The 15,610-nt window shown below is 43.5% G+C and overlaps 1 long non-coding RNA gene across 1 annotated transcript; it reads left to right on the forward strand.

Moving 5' to 3' along the window:
• Positions 1 to 827: 827 nt before the first annotated feature.
• LOC138406954 (uncharacterized) lies at positions 828 to 11,348 on the forward strand. Its single transcript, XR_011240337.1, has 2 exons — positions 828 to 2,749; positions 2,781 to 11,348. It is a non-coding gene; the product is annotated as an uncharacterized lncRNA (long non-coding RNA).
• Positions 11,349 to 15,610: the final 4,262 nt, after the last annotated feature.

A 15,610-nucleotide genomic window follows, 5' to 3' on the forward strand; every position in this document is an offset into this window, starting at 1 on the left:
CGAGGGAGCGAAAACTATCATCGCTGTGATGAATGAGGGTGGTGGCAGGAGCCCTCGGGCGATCACTCAGTCACAGAGACAGGCTTCTGTGGCCCTAACTTCATTATCATGACACAGTCACATCAACACACTCCCTCAGATGAGAGTGCAGCAGAACTCTATAAAGAATCAGTTAAACTGGTCGAGGTTCACTGGCTCGTCACAGATAGAGACGACGGCTCGGTGCTATTCAGGCTTTAGAGACCTGTCAGGACTTCCTGTTCGCTCGCTGCGAGATTCTGACGCTCTGCATGTCGGGGTTAAACTGATATCCGCTCTTTTAAATTATAATCAGACCTGATGAATAAACTTTGGAAAAGCTGAATTCTACGTGCACGTATAGTCATATTTTCCATAAATATAATATACTGCAGCTTTAAAGTTAGGAAAACTTGTCAGAAGAAAACAACAGCCTCCCATATCAGCAACATTTTTCTTTGCTGCCTCCTGTAAGAGGTTTTGTGGCCCTTATAAAAACCACCTCCACCTCTTTGCTCCCGACCAACAGTCATAACTTGTGCAGCCACAAAAAAGTCACAGAAGTTACGAGCACTGCTTTTATTAGTGGCAGCAGAGTCGCGGGGCCGCGCCTCGGGTGTCAAAGCAAACGAGCGTCAGGACAGAGACCGGGGATTCACGTGACATCGGCAAATATCTTTCCTCAGTATCAACATATTATTGACTCCTCAAATGCCTGAATTATCAACATTATACGTGTGAGTTAATGGACCTGGTTGTAAAAACATGTCAGATGAACACACTGATGTTAAATGTTAGAAAAATTTTAATCATGAGACATTTTTTTCAGTAATGTCACTGTTCCATGATTTCCTTCATTCCATTTATCAACATGTTATTTTCCGTCTTTGTTGTATTCCACGTTATTGACACTTGGACTTTTTTACTTTTGTAAGAGAAACTCCCTCAAATACATTTTTATACATTTAACTTGACTGATGAAAAACCTCCAATATGTGCAGTACTTAGTCGTATCATAGAATATAATCACCCCGTGCCAGAACCTTTCCCCTGACAATCTGATTTTGTTCGTTGAAGACACTTCCTCTGTGAGCGTTCTTCATTTTACACCATGCACTAAAGTATTATGGCCTGCAGCGCCATAGTCTGAGAAACAAAGCTACAGTTTACAAGGTGAACATGAATTTATTCCTCACTGGCTGTCGGACCCCTTCCTATTCCATATCAACCCATGCAGAACGGTTCCACTTGGCGTCCTTCAAAGAACCCGCTGCCAACAAACAAGCCTTTTGCGCCCTGAGCGATGGTATTTATCATAATTGGAATTCATATCCAATTCTGCACAAGTTGTTTCATCTTTGTCAATTTTGTCCTTGGGTTAATTTTGCTTTACATTGATTGCCATCCTCCCGGGCGATTTGCAGCAATCTGTGTCTGATTACTCGCGGTTTGATTGATGAGGTGCTGTGGCCTCCTGCGCCTTTTGGTCGCACAGTCAAAGCGACACAGGTGTAAGATGCGAAGCAACATGTGAAGCTGCGACCACTTGTCTCTGCGTCCTCGGATATTCGAAGCGTCTCCGCAGCCTCTGAAATGTGCTTAATGTGGTCGCCGGCTCGAAGAGGCTTTCAAAGGTTAATCATTGACAAACGCAATCTTACTAAGGCTCTGTGTTGCCTGCTTTTATGGAAGAATAACAAACATAAAGGTAATGAGGGGGATAGTTTCCCTTGTTGCTGTAAATTGGGAGCCCAAAGATACATTTTGCAGTTAATTGAAATGTGGGAGGTGGGAATATAAAAGGTCCATATCAAATATTTATGCAGTGAATTAGCCTCTTTTCAAACGTGAATGAGAACATTGCATAAAACATGCATGAGAGGAAAAGGTCATTAGGAAGCAACTTACACAATTTGTAGCATACAGGGGGAAAATACAGTGGAGGAGGGAAATGGCAAAAAAGATATGAGATGAAGTAAATAGTTTTGAACATAGAGATAAATTAAAATGCAGAGTGCAGTTTATGTGTCTAGACGGAGAATTCCCAGTATCTGCAGTGTAACGCGTCACATTTTGTCGTCATCTATAACCTTCAAACATCGAAGGTGATAAGAAGAAACTTTATCTGCACACAACCCGTCATTGATTCCTGATGAGGCTGGAGACCAAAGGGACCTGACTAATACCTGAAATTAGCGGTGGTGACAAACCTGCTCCCTCCCCTCCAAATTACTGACATCTGTGAAAAGCAGGAAAAGGTTATCTCAGTTAACGTAATCATCATAAAGCCAATGAGGCGTCAGGACCACACAGATAACCAGCTGGAGGGAGCCAGGTCGAGATGTCTTAGAGCAGGTGTTGTTTGTATACGCTTAGAAAATGATGGCTCTATAGCTGTGTGGGGACGGCAGTGTGAAGACAACGCGTCTTCCGCGGCTGAATGCTCAAAGATCTGCAGTTTAATTTTGCATTTTCCAGTTAAAGAAAGAGAATAAAGCATAAAACGAGGTGATCTGTGCTTTAATGAGGCCGCGCGAGAGAAAGACGGAGAAAACAATGATCTCACCGGTGACTGTGTGTTTAGTCAAACCAGTACTTTGAGTTAACCTCTGAATGTTAACACACAAAATAACAATGCGATCAAAAGTGTCGTGCTTAGTCTCATAATGAATCAACCGGTGTGTGATTGTGACTAAAGCCTGTAATAAACCAATCTTCCATCAACAACCAGGTGCGCTTACACATCTCTGCACCTGAACCAGCTCGTGCTCAAAGTACAGCGTGCAAGATGTGTTTCTACCTGTGTAGGCACATATATTACAATCCTGATAATGTACCTTTTAAAATAACAGTGAAATTCTGCACCATTGACTTTATTTATTTGGATTTTGTTATTCTTATACAGAGCCAGGACACAGTCCCCTGTCTCCAGTCCATAAAACCAACTAGCTTCTTGCATTGGCTTCACTTTTCTCATCTATCACAGCAAAACGTGAATGAGCATTTCTCCCGAATGTCAAACTTGCAAGTTCATTCTGAGGGACGCATGGAGCAAATGTCACAATGCGTTTCATAATTTTCAAGATATTTTAACTAAGGGCTGGACGATGTAGCCAAACATGTTCGAGATAAAATCAATAATTGTCTTAATCACTTGACAAACAACGAAACAAATCCGAGGTAAATCAATTATGTGTTGTACCTCCTCCGAGTGACGCTGCCATCGCTAGAGCTACGCTGGGAACACGAGAGGGAGCACGACACAGGGTTTCAAGAGAGAAGGATAATCTCCACACAATCAGGTGCTCGTCCAAAGTGTAATCTGTTTTGAAGTGAGACATAAAACAGTTCGGGTCAGAGCCCGTGGACAGCGATCCCCGGGGGGCTGGGCCGTTCTGATGTGAGTTAAAAGTCCTTTATTAAAGCATGAGGGAGCGATGTCTTTCTGTTGCCCTGACGAAGAGTCTCCTGGGTCCTGATGCAGTTGTTCCTCACACTTTAATAAACGACTTAATGTGCATTAGAGGCTCACGGATCTCTGGGGAACTCCAACCACAGGGATATGTGGTCTGAACGTAAACCGAGCAATCATAGGTCCATCACTGCAATCCTGGTCTGGTTGCCCTCTTGTGATACATCCAGCAGATTTTCTAATACTCAACAGATTTAACATCGTATTCTCATTTAGAAATGATGAGCTCGGATCAATCCTCGACTTCTCTGAGACTTGTGTTGTTGCCGTGACTCAAATGTGATTTGTTTATTTGATCGTCTCCTCAAAAACGTCTGTGACTGATTTATCTTCCACTTTCTTTAACGTGACTAGATGGTGAGTTAGCCTAGCGGAGGTAAACGTTCCCCGAGTGCCCTTCTGGTTTTTATAATAACATGTAACTGGAAGGTACACAACAGTGGAATTAGATTCGCTATTTCATTTTAGTTGAAAACGACATAAAACTGGTAATCTGATTAAAGTTTTTGCAGAAATAACACGTGAGCGCTAACAAGCTAACTAAGTCTGACTGGTATATTAACGAGCGTTGCAAGACTGGAAGTTCCTGAGCCGTTTCTTTGTTGTTGTTTGTGATAGAGGCTGAGGTTTGGCATGTACGAGACATTTCAAGGACGAGCCGGCATCAAGAGCAAGAAAGATCTCAGCAGAAAACATGCATCAGTCTGTCAGAACCCTTGATAATGCACGAAACATCCATGTGGCGTTGGAGTGATGCTGTGACAATCCTACGCAGAACTGCAAATGAATTCCTACGCTGCAGGAACATCTTCACACGCAGAGGCAAAAAAAAAAAAAAAAAACAGGAGCTGCACTGCACGACAACAACAAACCCACAAACGTATGAAGGCTCAGCGGGCACATTGTGTCTCCGTGTGCTGATTTTCTGACGGCTCAGATGAGACACGTTTTCAGCATCACGAATAAAAACCTTGGTTAAAGGCAGCGAGACGGGCTGATCCTCTAACCAGCGATGTGTGTGTCACATCAGTGCACAGACACACACATTCAGCTGAGACACACAAACACAGGAGACCACACCACCGTCGTGGCTGCTGGAAATCCTGTGCTAACCCGGTAACAGTAAACTCCCTAAAATCCCATTGGCTCCCATTTGAACCAATCGGACAGGAACCTCCACTTCCTTTTTTTTTTTTCCATTTTCACTCATAATTATGACATTTTTTTTATTTTTACTATCACGCAGCTGTTGAATGTTTGAAATCTGGGCCGCAGCTTGTGAAACAGACACAGAACAAATAAACGAGTCTTCCACTGAAATAAAGATCCATTTGCTCAGAATATGTTTGAACGCGACATTTAAACAAATCCCATTATTTTCAGTGATGTCAAAATATTGCCGCCCACATCTTCTCGAAATCGTCACTTTTAATTTTCAATTACGAATCTGTATCTGGACGCTGCGCACCGTCTACTTCTCTCTGTATTTTGTTTCCGTCGTGTGTGTGTGTGTGTGTGTGTGTGTGTGCGTTTGATTGCAGATCGGTGAGTCGGAGGTCAGGCCACCAGCTGCTCTTCATCATCATCCAGCTCTGCCATGAATACCCAGGTCCAACCTCAACACTGCTGCCAGGTCGAAGCCTCTCGTCTCACACACTCACACAGTCTGACTCCTGCCTCCCCCTGCCTCCCCCTCCTCAGGCCTCCTGCTCGGCTCTGCCTCCCCCCCAGCTCCAGCCATCCTCCTGACCTCCCGGTGCCTGCTCTCTCTCTTCAGCCCCAGTTTCCCCCACAGCCATGATTTCTGGTCCGCTCAGCTTCAGCTATAACACCCCCCCCCCACCCTCTGCTCACCCCAGTTCTGAAGTACACTCCGGGTTTAAAATGCCAGGGGGTCCGAAAAGGTAGTGGCGCCAGCAAGTGATGGGATGTCCAATGCTTGACTATCACGCTTTAACTCCATCAGGCTAATGGTACGCAGAACAAAATTAAGCAATCAGGGCTTAACGAGTGACTCCATTATTCATTACTCCTCTCAATGCATCTCACAGATTTATATTTAAATTACGTGTTCGCTTCGTAAACAACCCTGAAAACAAAACCATTGCTGGTGCAATTAACAGAATTCTGTCTTGCTCTCATTTTAAATTGTGCATGTGTTACGTTAAACTAGGATGAATATGAGCGAAGACAGTTATAAATCTATCAAACATGTGACCTTAACGCAGGAAGCACCAGTCACTGAGAGCGAGCGAGAGAGGGAGAGAGAGTTCATCCAGGATTTTTCTGGTCATGGACACAGCTTGACATTTCAGAAAGTGCATTCCAAGACCCGTGCATAGTATAAATGTAAAAGGGCAAACATCCAACGTGAATTAAGTCATTTTAGAAACTAAAAGCAGGATGTTGTATTTCCTTGTTCGTGAATGAACGAAGTTTCCACCGTAATTTGAAGCAGAAAAAGCAAAAACTGCTGCATAAAAAAATCACTACGAAAGGAATTCAAATGTGCAATATGTAACTTCAGCCACTAGGGGTCGCTCAATCAAAACAACAGCCACAGTTCTTGTTCGATGACGTGTTGAGGAGGCGTGGAATCGTGGGAAATCTACCTGACGTGGCAAAAGGTAACAAATAATCGCGATTCATTAAAAGTGACCGACTTGAACTGACTTTCTAACAGCAGAGACAGAAAAACCCACAGGTAAAGTGGATGTGACGCAATTTTAAAAGGTCCTGTTACCTTGAATAAAACTGGGGGTTTTTCTGTTAACACAAGTAAAAAGAATATATGACACAGGTCTCGTCGTAAACGTTGAAATATAATGAAATTACTTCTAAGTAATTATCAAAACTTCCTGTTGGATGACCTCCCGACCCTCCGCTTAGCATTCAAATTAAATCTCCGCCAACAGTTTGTCCTCAGACCTTTTTAAAACTGCTCCCAGTCGTACGTGAGTATAATGGCACCGATTCAAAATGCACTCAACTGTATAACACGATCTAATGTGCAGCAAGCTGAGCATTAAAAAGTCACCGCTCCTAACTGATATAAATATTACACAAGCGGCCGTTGAGGCGGAGCAGTCAAAGTTCATCATCACCAGCCGTGTGCTGCGTCCACCTCAGTGATGTCTCTGCAACCGATCCTCACTGCGCTGAAATGCAAACGTCCTCGCTGACGTTAGCGACCACGAAAGGATCCTCGAGTCAGACCCTGAACGATTACGCAGCCCCGGGCTCTGTGATGAATTCTGATCAGGCAGAGCTGCTGCGTATCCTTCACTGTCCCACAGGAAGGAAAACAGTCGCTCAGGTCATCACCCAACATGGACCTCCCACAGCTCAGGTCCCACTGCGGGACTCCAAGGCGGGGGCGTAAAGCAGGTAACAGCTTGGGCCCCAAAGCCGAGAGCTGCAACACTAACAGCACAGGGTCCCCAGAACACCTCTGTCTTTAGGGCTCCATAGTTTCTGAAAGTATTTGGGTTGAACGATATTGACTGTGGGGCCAAGTCTATCTGAAAAAGCCCTTTTGTTGTGGTCGGCACAACGGGCTGCCAGACTGCTGGAGAATAATCATCCAGGAACGACTGGCAGCGAAATCAGCAGCCAAACTCATCCCAGGAAAAAAAGACGAGAGAGCGAGAGAAAGAGTATAACCTCTCTGTTGTTTTCACAGTGAATTGGAAAAAAAAAAAAAAAGAAATGGCCCAGGAGAAAATGCTCAGGCGAAAAAAAAAAAACCATGGATACAGCAGCCCGAGGCTGAGGCACAGAACAGTGGAGGAGCACAAGATCAACTTCTTTCACTGCTGCACCTCGTTCACATCCAGAACTCTCTCATGACAGAACAGTGTCATGAGATGCAGGAACAGAAGTGTTTTTCTCTGTCATTTCTAAAAGCAGATTTGAATACATGAATTTCAAATTTTTTCACCTCTCGTAATCATCCGGTGCAGGATGTCGACGGAGCTCAGAAACTAAAGTGTGTTCGGTAAATACGGTGGAAATTGAATTATGGTCCAGGATCTAACGTTTCTCTGAAATGAAAAATTCCCCGTTTGATAGTGGGCTTTTGATTCACAAAACCAGATGGACGACACCTGTCCACTTCCTCTCACAGCATCATAGAGTCTAACTCCGTGTTCTCCACTGCAACATGTGCGTTGAGGTCATGAAAGGTGAATTGATCCGCTGAGTTTCAGAGGCTGTTTTCCATAAAAGGGGACGGCAAACTTTGAAGTGAGACTCTGAACAGAACGCCCCCGAGGTCCTGACTCGTTCATTAAAGGTGAGGGACGTCTGTTTTTGATGTTACCAGATCTCAACGACACAGTGACCTTTCTGATGTGCGTGAAAGAAGCAGGGGTTTTGATTCCCGAGAGACAAACCTGGACGAGGAAATGCTGCCTGTGGTACATTACATCATCGCACATGAAGAAGCTGCTTTATTTAGCCACACGGTCAATTTCTATTTGGCTTTGGTCGATCCATTTTTTGTGCATTTGAAATGAAACTGAACTGAGCAGGCGTATGTGACGACGACTGAAGTGCGTAGTTTCTGCTGTGACTCGACCGCAGAGACATCCACAGCGGCGGCGGCGGCGGCGTGTCTCATTAATGCCGGGACGATATTAACACAAGGCTTTAGACTCATGGAGACCCTGCTCGTCAAATACCTCTTTATCTCCCCAGCGAGTTCACGGCCAGAGTAATCATCTGTGTTCTCATTCCGCCCGGCACTAATGCAACCTGCTTTATTAGGCTGCACAATGAGATCAGACAAGGTGGAGGACGGAGGCCTGCAGTGCTGCCGCCAACTTAAAATACACGACAGGTGCGTCTCAGCGCCTGGAAGCACTTACACTCTTGTTCCTGTGCTCGTTCAAATGTTCCTGACTGGTCATTGAATTCATCTTGATGACTGACACGTGTTCACGTTGCCTTAATTTCTACACAGTAGTGATTGTTACGTCTATTTGTGATGAGCAGCCTTCAGTGATAAGTGTCCCACTGCCACTATACTTCAGTTGCAGCGCGTTGTGTAACGTGTGTGACAGAAAATTCTATATATTAGAAAATAGGTGAATATGAAAATTCATGAGCAAAGATCTTTTTCATAATTTCCAAACTATGTCTCTCCACCTAAAGTTTCTGACGAGCTGAGGAGTCAGACCTTTGTATCTGGTCACAACTCAAAGAGACAGAAACTAATGTGCTACCCCAATTGTGTTGCCAGGACGATTTGTCTGTCTGTGATTTTTTTTTTTTTTGTTATCATATTTGCTTTTCTTTTTATTATATCCCTTCAGAACAGGGTAATAATTCATTCCTCTGTACCTGCACTGTGTTTTCTGTTCCCTTTTCAGAGTCTCCACGGGATCAAATTAGACGTTTTACTGGAGTGCACCTTCCGAGCAGCGCAGCCAATAGACTCTGCTGTGGACAAAGAAAGGAAGCGCAGCATTCACGGCGTACAGGGCAGCAGCCCGGATTTTCTTTTGTGTCTGGCTTTATTACAGAGAAGATGAGCTTAAGTCTGGCAGACAGTGTGGAAGCGTCAAGGTTACACAGAGGTTCCCTCCGAAAACATTCACTCGGATACAATTTTAAAAGCTCCTCCTGTAACTAATCCATGAAATAAGCAAAATCCAGACAGACAATCTCCTCACTGAGAGGCATGGGACGCTTTGAGCTGGTGTGTGTGTGTGTGTGTGTGTGTGTGTGTGTGTGAGACTCTGTGGTGGAAGAAAGAGCAAAGGCAGATTGTTCACACATCCGTCATGTTTGCTGGATGTTGTCCAGGCTGAAGTTGCATCAGCAAACAAGTGGATTTTGTGCGTCACTGACACCATTGTTTTTGCTCTCACACACACACACACACACACACACACACACACACACAATGTGAGGCGGCTCCACAGTCGATTACACAACAACTCAGATCCACTCTCACAAACAACACTGTGCATCGAAAAACACAGAATCACAGCAGGCAACAGGTGATGCGTTCAATTTTGGGGAAGTGAAAACTGAATTTTTTTAAAAGAATGGGCCACGTTACATATATTTGTGGAATCTGAGCTGATTTGAATCGATAAAAATGTTTTTAAAAGTTTTAAAAATCAACAAAACTACAAATACGCATTGATGGAGCCTGAAGTATTCCTTCTGTTCTCTGCACCTTTGTTATTCGCAGTGTGAGGACACAATATCTGTGTCACACTAATGAACGAACATACCAACTCCCTCTCTTCTCACATCTGCATCCGCTTGCATCTGGATGTTCGGTCACTGCTAATTCAGGCCAGACTGGAATTCTACTTTTAAAACTGGAATTGCACAGATGGCACATCCTTCATTTTCAAGATACTGGGAAATGTAAAAGAAAAGGACAAAAATCTCACAATGTTAAAGACAGAAATAAAAATTCCTTCGTCTGGATCCATTTTATTCCAAGTTTCTAAAGTGAAACTATTATTTCGCAGAAGAGCTCAAAATGAACACAGGGGCAGATGGGAGGTAAGGTTGCGTCTTTGTTTTTCCCCCTTTTCAATAAATAACTTTTCTAGATTATTTCCTCAATGTAATTCTTAAATGTTTGATAACTAAGAGCCCGCAGGAGAAAGTAAAAGAAAAACCTTTCGTCAGTTTGACAATTCACCGAAGCAATTACGGAGTTCCAGTGTCTCGTTGTGGGTGTGAAATGAACCAGTTATTCAAGTGGAAAAGGGGAAAACAAACAAAAAGCAGTTTGACTTACTGCCAACAGGCCGCTGTCATGGTTACAGATGAAAGAGCCGTAATTAACTGTCTAATTCTCATTTTAAAGAGAAACCCCTCCCACTACACCGTCCGTGCGCTTTGTAAGAAAAGAGAGCATGAGGAATAACGAGAACTTCAGGAAGAGAAAGACCTCGAGGCAGGTTTGTGGAGCGTGGACGAGGCCGGCAGATGACGGAGCTGATCTGAAGTCCCCGGGCGTCTTCAGGGTCTCCGCTGTGGGACATAAAACATCGGTGAGAGCAGAATTCGTGCAGGATCTCACCTTGGACAGCCTCCTCTCTTCTGTTCGTGGTTCACCGGCTGTGTTCGGGTCTGTGGGTTCACACGCCTGCTCTCTCCTCCCGGGGAGCCGTGTGCGGTGGTCGCTGTCCAAGGTGAGGAACCTGCACTGGTGCATTGTGGGTCCTGTTTCCTGACGGTTGAGCAGCTTTGTCCCCATCCATCACACATGGAACAAAAATCAATACAATATGTTTTCAGGGTCATCGGGTGTTCTTGTTTTATTTTATTTTTTTCCTTCCATTTGCTCCCGTATAGTTTTGACCTTTCGTCCAGTGCTCCAGCTAATATGGTTGTTTATTCTGCGGTTTGTGTTTATATAATATATTTAATATTAAATTTGCATCCGTGGCAGCAGCTTTACACACGGACCATTGGTCGAGCGGCTGAGAGTCGGACTCCACATTGTCCGCTGCTCTTTTAAAAAGTGATTTCCTGTGAACGGTGACTGTTGCATCATCAGCGAGTGTGACTTGTTTCCGTTGGCCGCTCCGGTGTCAGATGTTTTCTTCCTGTCTGCTGGGAACGGCATGACCTGCACGTAACCCGACGTGGGAACATGCACGGCGAGGAATAACACCGGCTCACGATGCTCGGCAGTGCGGGCGGATTATACATAGACATACAGTACGTCTGAGTAACAACTTATTTCAGATCATTTTTCAAGAGTAAATAATTGAATGAAAAAGCTGGACGCTGTCTCTTCTTTGATTAAAGTACCGAAACAGAACTGTGTATTTTTCAGCTGTGTCCATGCTCATTTTAATAAATAAGATTATTTCTTCAGTAACTTGATAAATGAGTCTTATTTTTCACTTTCAGTCAGAAACTTTGTTTTATTGTGTAATTCAACACTTTGATAAACATGGACCCGAAGGAGCAAGTAAATAAAAACTTTAGTCTGACAATTCGTCAAAGCAGTGAGTTTGTTGTTTTAGAGTCTTGTTGCGAATGTGAAGTGAACCAGATATGAAAGTTTTAAAGAGGTATATATTTGGGGGGATGGACTCAAAAGAAACGAAGGACAGAATGAAAAAGAAAGAAACATGTCACCTGGCGCAGCAGCGTGGGTCTCGCTCACGACACGGAGAACCTGGTCGATCATTTATCAAACCCGGAGGTAAATTAACAGAGAGCTGTCGGAGAAAAGACTATTTCAACCGGCCGTCACATAGAAACTCCTCTCACACTTTATCAATATGATCTCCTGTCAAACCCATTTCTTTAGGACCATAGCTTATTCATTCATTGTACTTTGGAATCAAATACGTCGTTGATACCTTGTTGTTCCGCTGCAGATGCTTCCAGTCAAAACTTTGCCTACAAACGTTTATGAACAGCCGTGCGCCTGTAAGACAGAATAATTGATAGACAGAGTATATTCCCTGTGTTCTGTCACAAGATGTAGTCGGTTATTTGCGGAGCGGCAAAACTGAACTCGCTCTCAAACAGAAAGTTCCGACAGACAAACGTGTTGTCATTCATTGAAACACATTGTTTTTGAATGGAGAGGGTTCCACTGGTAAAACGGTATTTTACAGAATTAGCAGAATTGTTGGTATTTGTTAAAAGTAAACCACTAAACAATGTGTTCACCACACACACACACACACACACACACACACACACACACACACACACACACACATCCCTGAACACCTCAGCTCACATCCTACGAGTGTTTGTCTGACAAACAGCGGCGTCTGTTCCTCAGAGCACCTTGTTAATATTGACTGATTCTCTGTTTAATCCAATAACTAATAATTTAATGTAGTTTAATAACCAGCTGGATTCAAACAAAGGCTTTAGCTACAGGCTCAGTTCCACAACAACGTGAGTCGTCCTCAGAATATTCTCCCAGTTTTATGAGAGAAAAGTTAAATATGCAACAACAAACCCCAGTGGGGGAGGAGGGAGCAGATCTCAGTTTGAGTGGCGTGTGCTGTCCTCCCATCGAGAGCTCAAACACATTCTGGAGGCGCTAATAAATTCAACTCCTTCATCTCACATGGGGGATTTCTGGGGTTCAGGAGGTTCTGATCGCCCCCCCCCCCCCACCGCCCCCACCGTCACTCTGCAGAGAAGTGTCGACCATGATGGTGGCGCCGCAGAGACGAGGGGAGGGGCGGGGGGACAATGACGCCGACAAAGGCAACAGACATCTATACATCTCCGGAGAAGAGCGCGCAGCTGGTAATTACTAATGAAGGACACACAGGGATTTCAGACTCAAGGTCGACCACAGAGAGAAACACAAACCGGAATAAAATAAAACCTCAGTGGATATATTAGCATGCAATTAAAGCCGACATAATGAAGGTAATACTGTTGATTTAATTAAGATTAAGTTGAATTGCAGATGGCCTGTGAACAGCACAGTTCCCTGTAAGGACGCCATTTAAGGAAATGACTCGAGCTGCCCTCACTCAGCCTGAAACCGAATCACTTTATTAATTGGAAAATACATTTCAACGCGAGGAGGAGATTACAGCCCAAAATGAACACTGGGATGAAACAGACCATTGTATATGAAAGCTCCTCGGTGCTCTGACATCAGGTCACTCAACAATTCGTTATTTGTTGGAGCCATTCAAGAGGAAACGTGAACCTCGTGTTGACGTAATTATTTGTTATCTCTGCAGAGCAGGTTATGTTTGTTTATTTGTTTAATTCTCGGGAGGATTCATCAAAAAAAACTTACAGAATGGATTTTCACAAGAAACCAGAACGAACCGGCTGCTGTGGAATGGATCCGGACAAATACGGGATTCACTGCAACCAAAAGACTGGTGACAGTGAAAATCCCTTTTAGTAGAGCGACGGTAAATGTGTTTTTAATATAGAACAGGATGAACAGACATTTATTTATTTATACATAATGAAGAAGAATGCCACGACTTCTTACAAGAGACGGAATCACAAACACAATTATCCGTACGACTCTAATACGAATCACGTGAGACTTGTTTCTCGTCATGGTGCCATTTTATCATCTTCTTATTTTTCACATTTTAAATCTCGTCTGTTTCATTTCTTCTCATCTGGACCACTGCTCTCTCTCTCTCTCTCTCTCTCTCTCTCTCTCTCTCTCTCTCTGTGTGTGTTTGGTGTCACTCACTCAACCTTATCTCACCTGCAGCCGGTTCAGGATTCAGCAGCGAGACTCTTTAACCTGCACCGAGAGCAGAGACCATATCTCTCCTGCACAGGCCTCTCGTCACTGGTTACCACTGAGGTGCAGGATTGATTTTCAGATCTTTAATTTGTTTTTAAAGCGCTGCACAATCCGGCATCAGGTTACATCTTTGAACTCCTCACCCCTCGGAGCTGCTGACCAATCACTGCTCTCCATCCCATGTTCCCAGTGGAACAGAATCAGACCCATCTCCCTTTTTTTGTTTTTTTTAAATGGTTGTCATGCAGATATGACTGTTTTATATATATATATATATATATATATATATATATATATCCCCTTTATTTATAATTAATAATATATTAATATTAACTTGTATATTTTATATTTAGCGATACCTTCTTCCTCGTGTCTATTATTTTAAATGTGCAATTAAATGTGTTAGAACCAGGTTTTGGGCAAATTGCCTGAACTGTGACAGCAGTAAAAGTACAAGTCACTGAAATATTAAAGTAACGTCTCTGACAGGAACTGTCCAAACTCTGACTCGGTGTTTCTCTCATCTGTCTTCACTTATTGGTGTTGATCACTAAACTCATCAGAGCCCTTCAGGGCCTCAGCTTGATCAGAATAATTGTTTTTAAAATATGAATTCCGTTTTAAACTGTGATAATGAGCCTCGGCTAGCAACAGGCCAAGAAAGCACAGCTGAGTATTTTGCATTCACACCATAAATACTTAATCTCAAGTTTTTCCTACTTTGCACTTTAAACGAGTGACCCCAACATTTGGTCTACGACTGAGTCCCATGAGTGCGTTTCCTGCGTTACCGTGGAAACACAATCTTGTTTTTTTTCTTGTGCTACCGGACAGAAAACAACTGGTGGATTCTCATCACTCTGGCAAAAGCTATTGATAATCAACGACCTGGAGTTTTCATCAGAAATGCAGACACACTGTGGTCAGCACCAGGCTACTTGGTCTGATTTGTATTCACCAAAGCATTTGACTTATATTCAGATAGAAACGGTTCATTTAATCATGAGCCTGCGGAGGATAGATCCACCGGCTCGACCTGTGGGGGAAGCAAATCTGGCTTCCATCAAGTTTCGGTAAAACAACTGCACTATTGTACGATTCCAATGTGCAGGTGGAAACGATGAATCCCTCAGAGTATTCTTTATTTATCACACAAATGTGTCACAGTTAAAGTAAATATATACCTCGTAGTTTCTGTTTTATACTCTCTCATGAAAGTGAGGTACTTTGAAATCGGCCAGCGATGCTCCGCTGGGATAACGTGGGGAGTTTTACAGGAACACGGAGGCCGATGAACACTGGCAGTGAAAGGAAGAATTTCAATGTTTTAAAATATCGTGTCACGAGAAAGCGTTTCAGCCTCTGTGATCACATGATGAAATGTGTTTGGGATTCAAATGGGAAGTAAAAGAACCAATCGGAGGAGAGATGTTTTAAAACATATCTGTCACGTTCCTCCCGATGCCGCGAGAATCGTGTTTTTGGATTCTGAATGGAGTCGTTGAATACACACAAGGTAAATGAGCTGCTACACAGTCGAGCACGAAAAGCTAATGTTACTCTAAGTATATTAAAGCGTGGACGTGGATTCACCGCGGACAACAGCCGTGGGGAGTGACGATGATGATGATGGTGATGAAATCAGATATCTGACCTCTCCACTGATGCACCAGGTGTCTAATCCATCATCAAGGGAGCCCTGATGTCTTTTATCTTCTTCACTGAATGCAACATATTTTTTTCAAAGCAGTGGTGGTTGAGGAGATCAGAGAGACTTTATAACAAGTCTGGAATTACTGAGAAAAAGACACCTCTGATACCGGTCTGATCTCTCGCCGCCTCGCTGTAGAGGGCTAATATGGGATCTATGCATATTA

Source organism: Paralichthys olivaceus, chromosome 3 (genome assembly GCF_024713975.1).
Source record: "Paralichthys olivaceus isolate ysfri-2021 chromosome 3, ASM2471397v2, whole genome shotgun sequence".
Taxonomy (NCBI): domain Eukaryota; kingdom Metazoa; phylum Chordata; class Actinopteri; order Pleuronectiformes; family Paralichthyidae; genus Paralichthys; species Paralichthys olivaceus.